Below are 16,568 nucleotides of genomic sequence, written 5' to 3' on the forward strand. Positions count from 1 at the left end.
TGGAGCCCTTTGTTAAGAACTCTCAGAAAGATCAATTTCCTTAGTATCCCAGACTGAAAAGGTGTTACATATGTTGCTGGTGATTATCATTCGTATCAATATTTATTTTTCTTTCTTTATCTTTTTTAATTGACAGAAGAATCCCCTGGCACCCGACTTTTTTTTTTCTTTTTAGTGTGTGTTTGTGTGGTACTATATCCATTTTTTTGATGTACTTGTTTCTGTCCACTACAATAGTATAGTCATTTTGACTTGATGACTTGTTTATATAAATTTGGCTTGAACACACCCAATTATATATAACATACAAACAAATTTTGTTTGTATGTTAATGGTACTCTGTCTATGTCACTATTATACTGCTTCTATCTTGTACCTCATGTATTTAAAACATAAATACATTTAGAAAAAAAATGGGTGAAAGCTTTGGATATAGCCTAATGTACAGACATATATATTTTTAAATGTAGTTATTCTCAGGTATTAGCGATTAAAGAAAAAGAAAAAAAAGAAGAAGAACGTTGTCAAACATGACAATATTGTAAATGCAAATTATTAATTCATTATTTTGACGAAGGGGGTTGTCATCGATAATAACAACAATTAAACACCGTCATTGAACGCACCGGAGGATACCGCCTTAGACGAGGCACACTACGTAAAACGAAGGATTCCTGCCGTTAATATTCGGAGTCTGGAAGCTATACGGCTAATTATGTTGCCACAGTCTCGTTTTAGTCTCCTCGGTAAAAAAAAAAAAAAAAAAAAAACACAGAGAGGAACAATAAAAGTCAAGCGGCGTCACAAAATTAAGTGGTTCCAGGTGATGACTTGTCGGAATAGGCTTCAATGCTAAATATGCACAGGCGCGTGCACAATGCTACAGGTTAAACTGAAGAAAAGGAAGAGGAGAAACACTTTCTGTCTGGAGGCTGCTAAAGGAATCCACCTGGAAAAGAGTAAGTAAAAGTTGGTTTCTTGCTATTTTTTAAACTAAAACTGTTTTGGCTTATTAGATCAATAGCCTCAGACAGTGTTGTTGCATAATTTATGCAGTATTGAGCTGCTGGAGTCATATCTGTACCGTGGAAACATAACCTTAAAATGTACGGTTACTTTCAGTCAGGTAAACGATGGCTGGAATTCAACACTTACAAATTCAGGCTTGTGATTTAAATGGGAAAGCTTTTAAGTTCTCAAAATGAAGTCCGCCCACACAGAGACCCTCTGAGCCAGTGATTCTCAAACTTTTTAGAGCATGTACCATCTCAGTAAATTTTAAATATAACCTGGTAAAAACCAGCCCCATTTTATCCGCTTTGCTTCGTCCAGAGCGTCTGGACCCTTGGCTATTGAGAAACAATTACTTCCTGGAAGTTTTAATCAATCAGATACTGATTTTGCCCGATTGCTAATGTTTGGCCGTGACGTGTGTAATGTGTTAGCTTGATTGTGAAAGAAGCTGCGCTATGAAACTTACCAGAAATTGCCTGTGCTGTACAGAAATTGCGTGTTCTGTACACAACTGTCCCAGGGCCACAGCATATTTGCCAGCAGTAAAATGTCTTAAATGTCCCTCTTATGCTGTCTGTCACTGTTTTTTTAAAAACAACTACATCCCCAGTAACGAGTTAATTAAAAAAACTACCAATCATAGATGGTAGTTTTCACTGTAGATGAAAACTAGGTATTTCCAATAGCATGTAGAAATCAGTTAATGAACAAAAGGCGTTGTACCCCCAGGGCAGGTCAACAGTCCAGCACAGAGACACAAGGTACAAACAACTACATGTACACACTCTCACTTGAGAGAGTAGATGATGCATCCTTAATGAGTCAAGTTTTGGGGTTCAGTTTGGTTAAAGTGATCTCTGGCACGGTTCAAATGCATATGTGAACGCCAAGCAGACCAGAGATCTCTCAAGAGGTAGGAAACAAACTACAGCACAGGGCATTCTGGGTAAACACAACCAAAGCACCAGCACTAGCCTAGTGCTATCGGGTCAAATGATTCAAGGTCTTTTACCAAAGACAAAAGGGAAATCCTACAACCACTAAAATCTGACACCACTTCATTTGTTTATTCTTTGTAAAGAAGGAAGTTATACTCAGTGTCTTCTTCAGAGGTTTTTGTGTCATTTCTTTCGGTGGTTCTTGGTGCAGCGCCACCACAGGCGAGGAGGTGAACAGGTCTTTCAAAGGGTTTGACTGATATAACGCAGTACAGTGTGAAAGAGAACCGCAACAGCTGAAAGTGTTTCCCAAAGTGTGTGTGTTAGGGTGTTTTCACATCCTAACACACACGTTTTCTAACAGGCACAATGTTTGCAACAGGTTTGTTAGCACCACATTTCTAGAAAATGATTACCCCACCGCCCCCTTTTGTCAAATGCATCAAAGGATGAAGTTGTTTGCAGCTGTTGTCGTCTCTCATCGTGCTTCTAGCCTCATTTGCCGTGTCCTGGGCCCCCAGAGAGCCGGCAGAGTGGGATGAGATCCCGCTGAGGGAATATTCTACTGATGTGAAGAATTAGGAGATAAATGGGGGAGAAATAATCCAGTTAACCCTAATTGGCATGGCTAGAATCAAAGCGTTTAAACAGGAAGTGCCTTGAATCCAGCTTTAATTGCTATCATGCTGTAGCTGTGTTCCCAACAAGATCCTTACAAGGTGAGGTAAAGGAAAAAAAGAGGATGAGAAAAAAGGAAATGTTTCAAATTACTGTGCCTTATCACAATGCCATTGTAGTATCACGACTGCTTTGTATTTCCCTGACACCTGAATTCACTTCCCAGGCAAACGTCACCCTGGTGGCTTATTAATTAGTAAGACAGTGTTTATCTTAATCAGCATAAAACATCCAGTTTCTAATTATCATGATCGTTCATGTCCATGAGGAAAATATTTTTAAAATCAAATAACTTAATTTCTTTATGATCTGTACACTGCAGCTGTCCAGAAACAAAGACGTTTGTTAAAAACACAGGATATGCCCAATGTTTCTGCCTTCTCTGTTTGTTTCCCTGTGGCCAGGCTGCAGGCCAATCTTAAAATAAGAATAAAATGTACGAAGAATACAACACAATAAATGAAAAATTCAACTAACTATTATGGAAATACTTTAACAATAATAAACAACTTAAAAGTACTTCTGAATCATGAAGGTTCATATGGTAGAACTCGCCCAAAACCAAAGAAATGTTACATTCTGACAATAGTCCTTAGAAACATATTGAGAGGTAAAAAAAAAAAAAATTAAAACTTCTTTTATGCTTTGTGATAACAGAAGTTGGGGGTGAAGTACTTATTTTTTTTGCAACAAGGTGATGTAAATCTGACAGGGAATTTATTAGGAGTGTAGTTAGTCGATTTTCGCATTGACTGCATATTCATGAAAGTAACAGAAAAGCACTTCAGGTCGCAACTGACAAAATAAATTATTTCTCACTTTTATTCGATCCTTGCATGCCCCTTTTTTATGCTGCCCTGAGCAACCGCCCATATGACACAGTTCAAAAACCTGCACTTGTAATAATTTTCAGTAATATTCACATTTTTGAATGGGTCTGTATGTTTTAATTAAAGGTGAAACACATTATATAGATTAATTACACACAAATGGATGTTTGAGAGCCTTTATTTCTGTTGATGATGATTTTCCACTTACAGTTAATGAAAATATGACATTTAAAAATCAGAACATTACATCAGACCAATAAAAAAACATTTTAAAATAAAAGTGTGTTTACCACCTAATTTAAGGTTATTTTCAAAGGTAATTTTAATCTGACAAATGGGTCTCATCTGAACACATATTCTAATTTACATGTGTGACTGCATTAAGTGTGTCTACAGAATGTCTAATGTCATATCAAGTCAAATATTTATTTTTATCAAGCTTTTTATGCTTATGTCAAAGTGTCAGCCTGTGCTTCAGTTAATGTTGTTGCACCACCAGCTGCAGCTTATGAAAACAGCCAGTCATGTTTCCTGCATCATATTTATGCATGATCAGGGCAGCAAATATTAAAGTGTGTTTACTGTATTGACCAACATGGCAAATCAAGAATGTATTTTCTTTGTGTAATCTCCCCACATGTTGAGAGGCTGCTGCTTGTTGGCAGCTCATTAGCTGCAGTCTGATTCTGTCCGCACCTGGTGTCCAGCAGCCACCGACCCGGTGGCTCAAACCCACTCAGCGGTGCCATTAGGCCAGCATGAGGTGCTCAGGGTAAGGTGTATAGTCCATTAGCTGCAATGCTGCTGTGACTCTGCAGGAAGAGACGACAGGTGGAGCTGGACCATGTCCCCAAACTCAAACTTCCCTGTTTTGGTTGTTGGATATCTTTCCAGTTTGCCTCAATGCATGCTGGGAGCCTCATTAATAATGGCAGCACAGCATGTATGGGTGATGGGTTTGGGTTCTGCTTATTATTGTTTTATTTTTTTAGGTTTTAAATTGTTATATTTATCCAGCAAATGCCCATACAGTGAGCGTGCAAAAGTATCCGCACTCTTTGAACCTTCTTACATTTTGTCCTGTTGTTTGTGATTCTGTGTGAGACAGCAACACAAAGCAGACCATAATTATGAATAATTATTTGTTTGTGACCTTTATTTAAGCAGGATATTTAAAAACATATGTCATTCAGTTTAAAAATCTCATAAGTCCTGAGCTACATAGCAGCAAAACATGATAAAAATTATTTCAACCTTTAAAACATCTTAAATATGACTTCAATAAAACAAATAACAAAACAAATTCAGCCTCATTTGTATTCAATGAATAATTGAAAACTAATAAAATTTCCAAAGACTGCAGGTTTTGAACTGGGTCATGTGGGTGGTTGCCCAGGGTGCTATTAGAAATGAGGGAGTACTAGATAGAGTAGAAATGGCTTGTTTTGTTAGTTGTGCCCTGAACAAACTTTCAGTTTTTGTGATTATGCAACATGAATCTGTTACATTTTTTTATTTTTTATTTTTTTGCATTTAGAGCAGAGGTCTACAACCCGCGGTTCAGGAGCCACAAAAGGCTCTCCGGACGTTTTGCAGTGGCTTTTAACATTGCACCTACATTAAGATATTAAGACTTAAAAAATCACAGGTTTTAGCAGTTTTTTTCTTTTCTTTTTTGATACTTGTCATTCGAAAAGAAAGCTTTTTCAGAATCAGAAGCAGCTACATAGGCTAAGACTGTGCGCCCAACAAAAACGTTAAGCTCATGTTTGGGCTTTAGACAAGTTTGACATAAATATATAAACCTTCAGAAAAAATAAACAATTTTTTACAGCATTTTCCACAATGCTTGGTGGATACTTTCCCATATGTATCCATCTATTTTGTCGCAAAAATGTTGCATCTTTGCTTTGAAACCTAATAGAAATATATGTGACAACACATTTTCTATAGGAAATATTTATAAAAAATATTTTCTTAAATAAAGGACTGATCAGATTTGTGGTCCTAATCAAGTTTTATTAGGGCCACAAATCTGACTCGGAGCAAAATGGCTCTTTTGATTACAAAGGTTGCAGACTCCTTTAGAATAAAATGTTTGCCATTTCTTCCTGCAAAATAGCACAAGATTGGTTAGATTCAACGGAGGGTTTCTGTTCATTTTTCAACTTTTGCGTTCACTTATTTTTAACCAGACTTTGACTAGACCTTGTAGTTCTGGCTGTGTATTCGATGCTATCATCCTCATGAACAGTGAACATATTTTTCAGCCTCCAACAGGTTTTTTTTATCCAGGAACTTCCCATCATGCAACAGCACGTGTCACTGTGGGGGTGGTGTGTTCTCTTCTGCTCATGGTATTTTTGCATGTAGGCCAAAAAACTTTTATTTCAGTCTCATCTAACCAGATTCATCCCCTGCATCTTTGGCTCTCAAGCCTGGCCCTCGGGGCCCAAATGTCCCTCATGTCTTAAACCTGTTTTTTGATTATTTGTTTGTTTGTTTTAGAGCCTGACTCCACTTAGATGTAATCAATTAGTCACGTTAATCTAAAACTATATTTTGACAAAGTAAGCAACATTTTCAATCCAGAAACCCTTTTCAACTGCTGAATTACTGAATAAAAAGACATGAGCTCAACAGCAAAGATATTTATTGGAGCTAATCTGATATTAGTTATTCCACCATCAGGTTATAATACCCATTCAGCTTTCCAGAGTTTTAGAAACACCTGATCATTCGTAGAACTTCTTTAAAACATCCATCCATCCATCCATCTTCTTCTTCTGCTTATCCGGGGTCGGGTCGCGGGGGCAGCAGCTTCAGAAGGGAGGCCCAGACTTCCCTCTCCCCAGCCACTTCTTCCAGCTCCTCCGGGGGAATCCCAAGGCGTTCCCAGGCCAGCTGAGAGACGTAATCCCTCCAGCGTGTCCTGGGTCTTCCCCGAGGCCTCCTCCCGGTGGGACGTGCCCGGAACACCTCACCAGGGAGGCGTCCAGGAGGCATCCTTACCAGATGCCCGAGCCTCAACTGGCTCCTCTCGACGTGGAGGAGCAGCGGCTCTACTCTGAGTCCCTCCCGGATGACCGAGCTTCTCACCCTATCTCTAAAGAGCCCAGCCACCCTGCGGAGGAAACCCATTTCGGCCGCTTGTACCCGTGATCTCGTTCTTTCGGTCATGACCCAAAGCTCATGACCATAGATGAGGGTGGGAACGTAGATCGACCGGTAAATCGAGAGCTTCGCTTTAAAACAGTTTGTTAGAAATATGGGCCATGGGCGCTGACATTAGCGCTGGAGATGTTCAGCTGTTAGTTAAAATAAATAAATATGTCACGCTTTATTGATGTAGATTTTAAGAATGATCCGGAAGTTTTTTCTTCAGCGCATGAGCTAACGGTAGGGATCGTGCTTCCAGAACGCATCGAGTAGTGACAAGGAAGATCAGCTTCTTTTTACACAGCGTTGATACAACAAGTGTGTTTCAGCGTCTCACCGCAAAAATTAACCTACAGTGGGCCAAGACAAGCGGCTTTGTCCTCCATCACTGTTGTTTGTGGAGGTTGTTTTTGCGACAGATTCATGGGTGTAATAGAAACGCTCAAATACAACAGCTCTATTCAAAAAACTAAATATAATGCAATTGATTGTGTTCAAATTTGTAATGATAAAATCTATGTAATCAATGAATCAAGCTTGATGCGTTAAAGTCCCAGCCTGAATAAAAATACAATGGAACGCCGCACATGATTCTTTTATTCCATACATTTGAGCTACATTGTGTGGGCCAAAAGCAATATAGTTCTTTTCAGCATACGGTACAATGTTGTTTATTTTCTTAAATAAACAACATTGTACAACAACATTGAGAGCAAATATCAGATATCCTCTGCCAGAGAATGTACCACCTCACACAAGAAGTAGAAAAGGGATCCAACAAGAGTGTTGTGTCAGGGACACATTCACAAAAAAAAAATCAATTCATACCAGCCCTCTGCTTTTCTCCAGTCATTTCGGCCTTTGCATTGAACATTTGTCTAAAACTGACATGCAGCCTTCGTTTCTGAGATGGCTGAAAGTGTCTTATGCTGACTGGCTTCCCTCGGAGCCACAGAGTCCTTAAAACGACTGACACTCCGTAAGATCCTCAGGACTTGTCAGTAATATGTAAAATTTAAGACCATTTGCAAAATGTGTGATTTATTCATAGCGAGCCGATGCATTGACGGTAAGAGATGCTGATGGAAACAGAACCAGAAATGTTTCCCCCCAGGCTGTTTCACATCATTTTGTCCTCCTCAGTGATTTCTATTAGAGTATAAACCAGCAAGTAGATGGCACCAGAACATCCCCTTTCTCTTCAGCCAGCTCACTAAAAATAAAGCGGAGTTGGTTCAGGAGGCGGAACTGGAGCATGTTCATGCAGTAGGTGAAAAGTGGATGCTGTCAAGACTCCTTGCTGTCATCGACTGTTTCTGCCTCTTAGCAAAGTCCTGTTGCTGCTGGATGAAAGAGCGTCTCTCGCCACGAGCTAAAATGTGGAAAACAATCATCCATATGGAATAGAAGGTCATCTCTGATGTTCGCCGTTAAGTGATATGATCGACTTTCTGTGCATGCCAGTCGAGGCTGGGAACCCTTTCCTTTAGCTAACGATAACTGGAGTCCTTATTTCACCTTTGAGACCTGGACAGCTTGTGATTTACCTCAGTTTATCTGTTTTTCTGTTTGTACAAAATAATCCATTTGTATTTTTTCAGTGTTTCAATATCGACAAAACTGTGAAATACAGCATAAAATACAAAAACATGGTTGAAATAAACACATGAGCATGGACAATTAAACCCCTATTTACTCTTTTATTGCATCTACTGATACTTTTCAGAATTTCATTTATTTTATCTTATTATTATTGAGCTGTGTAGCAAAATGTTGTTCAACATGTACATTTAAAATTTGCCAGAAGTTGTTTTTCTATTGTTCTTTTCAGAAGTGCCAGATTTACCAAGGTGTAAAATTCAGCTGAGATTTTGGACCGGATTGATATGATGATGTCACACAAACCATGATGTGATTCCACCTTATGCTAAAAAACACAAAATCATAATTATTTTTTTCTGTCCGATTCCTAGTACATTGGAAGTAAGAGAAGACTAATTTACAAGTAACTTTTCATTTGTACACTTATGACAAGATATTTTTTCCCTGTTATTAGTGAAACAATCTCCATGGAAGTAGTGAATCTTTTTCTTTTTACAATTAACTTGATCAAAATTTTTAATTAAGTCCCAGAACTGATACTGCCCAGAGAAAACAAAAAAATCAACAGTCTCTAGATTTTATACCATCATATTTTTTTCATACCCATAATATCAGCAAATATTTAATGAACAAGAGTTTTTCAAAAAAAAATTCTCTGACTTTTGTTCAGGCATACTCCAGTGGGTCAGCAAAAAGTGTCATGCTGTCTGTCGCTATTTTAAATCTCCTCAGAGTATTGCTGTAAATTAAAAGCTGTGATTTGTCAGAGTGGCAGCTGCAAGGATAAAAAAGACAAGACGGGAAGAGCTCAGCTCTGGTTTAATGCGATGAGTTGCTCAGAGAGACGTGTCATGTTGCATGGTGGACATTCTCAATTAAACACCGCTAACGCATTTATCCATCAAACATTTAAGGGCAGGAAAATCTAGAGCATGCTTTCTGAAAGCCTCTCCCAGCAGGAAACGCTCTTCAAATGGAAAAAAAAAAAACGTACAGGCATAAACACGGGACGCCGAGGTGCCTCGTGTGCATCAAACAAAAGACCAGAGAGGGAGCCTTTTAATCGATTCGCTGGCAATCAAACAGTTGTTTAAACCTCGCGCCGACCACTGTGTAGCCACAGCGCATTACCGCCGTGTGACAAAGATGACACATATTTAATTCAAAGGAGCTACCTACGCAAGAGGCGGCCCAGGACGGGAGCCTTTGAATGTTAATACTGTAGATATACACGGTGCTTTAGAGAGCCGTTGTATCGTCTTGGCAGGAGACTCTCCCAGCTCCCAGGGTGGGCCTCCCCGAGAGCACAACGTCAAACAAACTTTTAAGTCTTTCAGCGATCTGGTAAAAGCGCCTGTTAGGAGCTCCGCATCGCTGATGCAACCCTCAGTGCCATAAAACTTAAGAGGGAAAAGAAAAAGACCACAAGATTCCCACTAGGCAGGATGGGAGGAAGGGTGTAGGGTGGGAAATGGTGAAGGTGTTTGGTTCCATGTTGGATTTGGTGTCCAGTTTTAGCCAAATGGAGGCCATTTGTGTTTAAAGAGGCAGTGTTATGTTTTTCTGGCACTCAGTGCCATTTTGTTGCACTAAATTTTGTAAAATTTAATTTGTTATATGATTTTGTAATTTAGCGCCTTGAAGTTGGATTGGACCTCTGTTCACCTTTTTGGCCCACATCATGGTTCGATTGTGCCTTCACACCTCCCCCCCAAAAACAGACTTTGGTCATACATTAAAGGGGGACCAAAAAAACTCAAAAAAGTATCTAGGTAGTAAAAATAAACAGGATAAAACTTCATACAGATGTTTTTTCATTATGACATAATTATACGTTATTACATTTTTAGAGGATTTTCGCTAATCTAAAAATTGCATTTTACTTCCTGCTAATTTTTTTCAGTGTTCTGTTCTATCACCAAATAAATCTGTTAAACAGATTCATCTTTCCCCTCTCTTCTACCTGCAACATTGTTTATAGATTTAGAAACATTATCCTAGCCTGATTCATCCACAGAGAATTGGTTGAATTGCTTTGTTTTCTGTTGTGTTTGTAACTGAAGAGAAACCAACTGCGGTTCTGCTGGACTCGTGTGGAAAAGCTCCTCTATTTATTTGGCTGCTTCATGAATCGGGTGCAGAACATTTCCAAAACCTATACATACAGTAAACAGTTGGCAAATGGAGACTTAACTGCTACTCGAACAAAAAGAAAGATCATGTGCCATTAATTTAGCTTGAGCCAGACACGTTCAGGCAGAAAACACGAAGAGCCAGATGGGGAAACAAATTGAAAATAATGGGAGACAAAAAAGAAGGAAAAGTATCACCAGACAATGGGACATCTGTTTCTTCGCAACTTTTAACAGAGAAGCTCGGCGTGAAAAACAAATTGGATTAGTCACTCATTTTGCCTTTCTCTTGTTCATCCTATTCACTGATACATGAGCTGCATTCCCTGCTCCCATTCATGTTACCCTGCAGTTAAACAGCTATATGTAAGAGTTAAAGCATTAAATTGGTGGTCATCCCCTCCAGATGTGCCACAGTGGGTTATTACGCATCATCTGTCATCTCTCACGATGTAAAGATTTCAAGTACAAGAAAATACTGAAGGCAAAAACAGTGCAGAATAAATCCCAAGAAATTAAAAATTCCTTGGAGAGGCAGGAGCACCATCACAGTCCACAGAGAAAGTGAGTTCTGCAGGGAACAGCAAAGTACAGCCACATGAGAATATCATCATTAATTATGCTTGATGAAACCAGCAAATTATAAAGCACATACTTTACTCCTTGAGCACATTACAGTGTAATAAACATCATCATTAAACACTGCAATAAAAAAAGCTAGAATTGTGCTGATTAGCTGCTAACCACTAGCAGTTTCATTAGCTTAAAGCTAATTTGCCAAAAATCACATGTAGAATGAACAACATGTCTCTCAATGGGCTACAACATTCAGCATCAACTCACCACACTCAAAACATAAATAAGTAGTTTTAATGTTAATACATGCATGTGGTGACACACTCCAGTGAACTTTGTAACCCACAGCCAGCTTGGCAGGCAGTTGCTATGGAGTTTCTATGACAACAATAAGCAAGCCACAAGCTCAGGCCTATGTGTCCACATATTTTCTTTTTGTTGATCTCGGTCTGCTGTGTGCTGCGATTCCCTACCAAGATGGCACAGATCACTTCTGGTTCTGACTTGTGGGAGCTATGTATTCACCTTTCTTGCTTCAGCTGACGTGGCCATGAGACCACCTCTGGTTCACAGTCAAGTCTCTTAAACCAACGTAAATCATCTGCAGGGCCCCCTTATGGAATGGGAGGAGAGACTCCAACATCAATAAAGTACAATGAAGGTACGATTTAAACAAACAAAAAAAAAACTTTGCATTTTGAGCAGCAGTCAAAATGCAGAGTATATAAAGTTATTCTGTATGTGTTTGCAATAAAAATAACTTTTTTTTTTTAAGGCACTATTATAATTGCAATATTTTAAAAATACATGACATGTTTTCCCTTTATTGTATTATTATTATTCCTGCACATAGTGTCACCAAGCATAAACCTAAATGATAGAGAAGGCTTTGTAGTTCCTTTAGTTTAGACTCAATATTAACACACACATCTGATGGCCACAGGGCGCTGCAGCTCAGAGACACTTTCCCAGATCAACACTAGACGACTTCAGGAAGAAAATATACTTGGAGATCACAAGTGAGACAAGAAAGACACGACATGCCCTGGCAGATGGAGGAAGGGGACAACAATTTTCTCTCTCCAATCCATTTAATGTTTTTTGATTATGACTCTCCATCAGAAAAAAAAAAGGATTTTAAATTCCTCCTTCGAGACCGTTTGTCAGCTTTCCTCAGCCGCCACGTAGCTCTCCAGCTCAAGCACCTGCAAACACGTCTTTCATTTATTTCCCCACAACATAACATGCTTTAGCCTGCCCAATCAACCTGCGCCCACACAAACCTGTTCACACAGCGTCCCAGGCAGGCATAACAAGAATTGGACGAAGATTTGAAATAACAACGCTTCCCAGGAGAGAAGGTTTTTTTTCTTTTTCTTCCTCCTGGCAGGTGGGAATTGATAAATCACTCTGTAAAAAACACTCCTGCGGTTCCAGCTCAAGTGTGTCGCTGCTGCCGAATGGCCGGGGCAGCACTCAGGGTCACCACAACCAATTCCCTACATTGCACATCTTCATCTAATCCTAACTGCACCTCTATGAAACGGCAACATGGCAACAATGCACTTCTATTGGCCGTTATTACGTCTATCAATCACTGACGGGTTTTTGCTTTAAGGTCGATTTGGAACATCTTCCTGAAGGATGTGATGAGGCTTCGTCTTGGCAGCCGAAGCGTTCTTGGTTTGCTAATAATCTCGGGAAGGCTTATGTGGATCCGTCTCATTGAAGGCAATTTTTCTCATCTCGTCTCATTCACGAAGGATTTTAAATGACAATCTGACTGGGGAAGCAAGAGAAACGGTGATTTGCAAAACTGTTTGAACCCATTTGCACCGTCTTGCTTTTTGTACCATCACAACCACAGTTTGACGTATTTTGATGGGACTTCACATGGCGCACCAACAAAAAGTAGTGTATAATTGTGAAGCGGAAAGGAACTGTTACATCTTTTTTAAACTTTTTTATAAATTAAGACAAGAAAAGGACTCCTGGAAGACTATCATGGGTCGCTCTCCTTTCCTTGTTTGTCTCTGAAGTTCTGCCCAATCTCTTAGCCGTTTCTCCAACTGCCTACTTAAAAATCACTCACCCCAACTTTCTGTGCTTGTCTGTCACTGCTTCAGCTCTCTTCATGCATTCACAGAACGTGAACAACAAAAACAAATTCCGTATGTTACCCAGATTTACAGAATTTCCCTCCTACACCACTCAAATTTCTTAGACAAAGTAAGACGAGACACATTCTTTCAATCTAATTATCATCATCAGTTCCTCACAAGTTCTTTCCAGTCAAATGTTCTTGGATTCCCACCTACAGGTAGAAGTCACAAATCTATTCTTACTGAGTTTTCACACCTGATACTCTGGGAGATCCGCTTGGATTGGGATGTTTCAAACAAACCAAACCCATTGACAAACCGGTTCCCCTCCTCGCCTGCAGTGGCGCTGCACCAAAAACCACTGAAGAAGATGACACAAAAATCTTTGAAGAAAACACTGAGCCCAACTTCCTGATTCACAAAAGGTAAACAAATATAGTGGCGTCAGATTTTAGTGGTAGGATTTTTCTTTCATCTTTCCATTTCTCCCGCCAGCACTAGACTTGCACATTTTTGTTTTGGTTGTATTTTCCCAGAATGCTCTGCGTTACAGTCCACTTCCTGATTTTGGAGCAGCCTCCGGTCCACTTGGCATTCGCATACGAATTTGAACCACACCAGAGTTCACTTCTGGTTCACAAACCTCGAGCTGAGACGGAGGTTTGTAGGCGGACCAAAATTTGCATTTTAGGTCCACTTCAGAGTTTGATTACACATTCACACCTCCCGAAACAAACCGGACTTTCTAGACAAACAGGAGTTGGATTAAAGTGGACTGACCAGGGTTTACACAATAAGCACCTTAAAAATCACGTACTCCACTTACGGACACATTTACGGACAAAAAAACACATTGCTCAAACATAAAATTTTTTGATTGTGATCCATTCTGTCCTTATGCTCCAAAAAAACAACTATAGCATCAATTAAAATAATGTCTTTTTGATTATTCTTGATGATTTTGATGATGGCCTTTGATAATTGGTTATTGTGTTATACTTTTATTACATGAAGCACTTTGAACTACCTTGTTACTGAGCTTATTGTGACAAAATGTGAAAAAGATTTGGGGACACAGTAATGTTAAATAAATTAGAATGTCTTCCAGTGACACTTGTTTTGAAAATAATCTCAAGGAAGTAAAAACATATTTTTCATTAAGCCCACATTTATAAATAATTTTTTTTTTAATTGGTCTGATGTAATATTCTAAACTGAAAGGTCACGTCTTCTTCAGCAGTACGGAGAAAATCATCATAATTAACAGGCTCGAAAAGCCTGCAGGTAATTACTCTATACAATGTGATTCACTTGGTGAACTGAGTTTCTAACATTCTGATGTATTGAATGAATCTACACATTTGTGTTTCTCATTTCACCTTAAACATGCAGGGCTTTACCTGATGAGCTATCAGGAGGAAGGATGAAAGAAATGTATGAAATAAGTGACGTCACTTTGGAGAACAGAAGAAAAATAAGGCACAAAAAAAAGAAAATTAAAAAATCCATTCCTGGAAATGGAAAATGCTCAAAAGGGCTCTGCTCTATTGTTCCAGATGGCTAATAAATTTAGAAAGCTCAGAGAATAAGAGTTGCTTTATGCTCTGAATAACAAAAGGGGGGAAATGCGTACAAATTGGACTGCGCTCGAAAGTTGAGGATTTGTTAAAGGGGGAAAAAAAGTGCTTGTAAGGATTTTGGCCCCTCTGGAGAGCGGCCCGGCGAAGCGGTAATCCCATTGTGCTCAGATCAGATGCTGCATCCCGCTAAGTGACCTTGGCTTCATGTGGGAAGGATGATGCCAGAGGGACGCACACATCTTCCTGGGAGGCGATGCGGCTTGGCTCCGGTGCGGATCGCAGGAATAACGTCCCTGTGGCTCTCTGGCTGAATAGGGAGCCAATCAGATCTTCGTTTCTATTAGCAACAACACAGAGGAGAATTTTTTTTCCGATTCACACAGTCAAAGCTGGAAAGACTTAGAGACACGATATCTGATGTCAGCCAAGCTATGAGAGGCAGATGATAAAATTAATTAACTTTTACTTCATTGCTGTGTAACACACACACGCACACACACTGCCGCAAAATCAGACACACAACAATTTTAGAGCTGGGAAAATGGTTCAATACCTTTTTATTTTCTATGATTATCCAACACACATACCCAGTTTCCCTCCATCTTAGTCATAGAAACTCTACAGATCCATTCAGATAGGTAGTATTATGAAAAATTGACTTATTTTAGCATTACATCATGTTATAATGTTATTCCCTCATCAAAAACATACCTGGAGTGTTGCCTTGATTCTTTCATGCAGGTTTGAGAAATCCTTTAATCTCCATGGCAACCATTCAGCTGTGCAAAGCGTCTTTGTGGACCTACCCCCGATTTTGAGGACGAAGCTCCTCCTCTGAGCTGCAGTTTCCAAGCTGAGGTTCAGGGACTCTCCTACTCAGCTACTTCAGACTAGCCAGCAGTAATTAGCAACACCTGGTTGAACTGAGCATCAGCTGAGCTTGTTATAGGAGCTACTGCTCAGTGAAATGTTGGTAAAAACCTTTTTAAAGGATTAATAGAGGAACCATTTTGTGATGACTTCCTGGAGGCGGAGCTTCAGAAAGAGCAGGAGATTCTTAAAGAGAAAGAGGCCCAATTTCAAGGCGGTAAATTACAAAGTAAAATTTCTTTTTAAGTAAAACATCTATTTAACAACTGAAAGTAACACAGTTACTTAATTGTGCTACAAATTAAAAATTAAACATGAAAATATGAAGATTGTGAACAAAAGTCAAGAAAAAGAACAATTCGGAACATAACAGAGCTGCTACAACATGCAAAAAATCCTAACATCAACATGTGAAAATGTCAGACCTTCTTGGCTTCAGTAGAGTGTAAGGCTGATTTGGTGATTGCTATCCAGTTATTAATTGATTAATCCAAAAAACAAACGTATGTAAAAATGTATTTATATTAGGTACAATTTTTAACTTAATTACTGCCCTGAATATTCTTTCAGGAAATTAGTTTTCGTTTAGTCTGTGTACCCCAGTTAACCATTACTAAATTAGTTGTATGATTATTTCAAGTCCATCATGATTGCTTCAATGAATTGTTTTAAACCTAAAATGTATGTAGACTTTGAAACTTGAGAAGTGTTCTAAAAATGTCCTGAAGATTTCTTCCTCTCATTGTTCTGGCATTCACTAAATATAAATACTTTTGATAATGCTATTTAACCATAAAAGAGGTTGGGTGGGGGGATAAGTGGGAAATGTGCCCTGTTTTATTGTAAGGAAGTAGCAGTGTCTGTAAATCTCTAATTTCAACCATATTAAATAATCCAAGATGACAAAAACTTTGCTGATCATATAGAATACGCCTGAACTGATTCACAACAGCTGAGACAAAATGCAGAATGAAGCTCTCATGAAGATACAAATCTCGTCAAAGTCGTAGACCTCGAAATCTATCTCCCATTCATCGTTAATTGAACTCGTCTGGACTAACACTGGAGAGGAATTGTTCTAGCCTGC

General features: G+C 39.1%; 1 protein-coding gene across 2 annotated transcripts in view; it reads left to right on the forward strand.

The window, feature by feature from the left end:
- The first annotated feature begins 598 nt into the window (after positions 1-598).
- LOC103472023 (CMP-N-acetylneuraminate-beta-galactosamide-alpha-2,3-sialyltransferase 1-like) overlaps positions 599-16,568 on the forward strand; it is a 110,233-nt gene continuing 94,263 nt past the window's right edge. For both annotated transcript variants that reach the window (XM_008421370.3, XM_008421371.3), the window contains exon 1: positions 599-959. The gene's annotated coding sequence lies outside the window, so the exon portion shown is untranslated. The remainder of the gene's footprint in view (positions 960-16,568) is intronic.

This window comes from Poecilia reticulata, chromosome 11 (genome assembly GCF_904066995.2).
Source record: "Poecilia reticulata chromosome 11, P_reticulata-male-v2, whole genome shotgun sequence".
Lineage (NCBI taxonomy): Eukaryota > Metazoa > Chordata > Actinopteri > Cyprinodontiformes > Poeciliidae > Poecilia > Poecilia reticulata.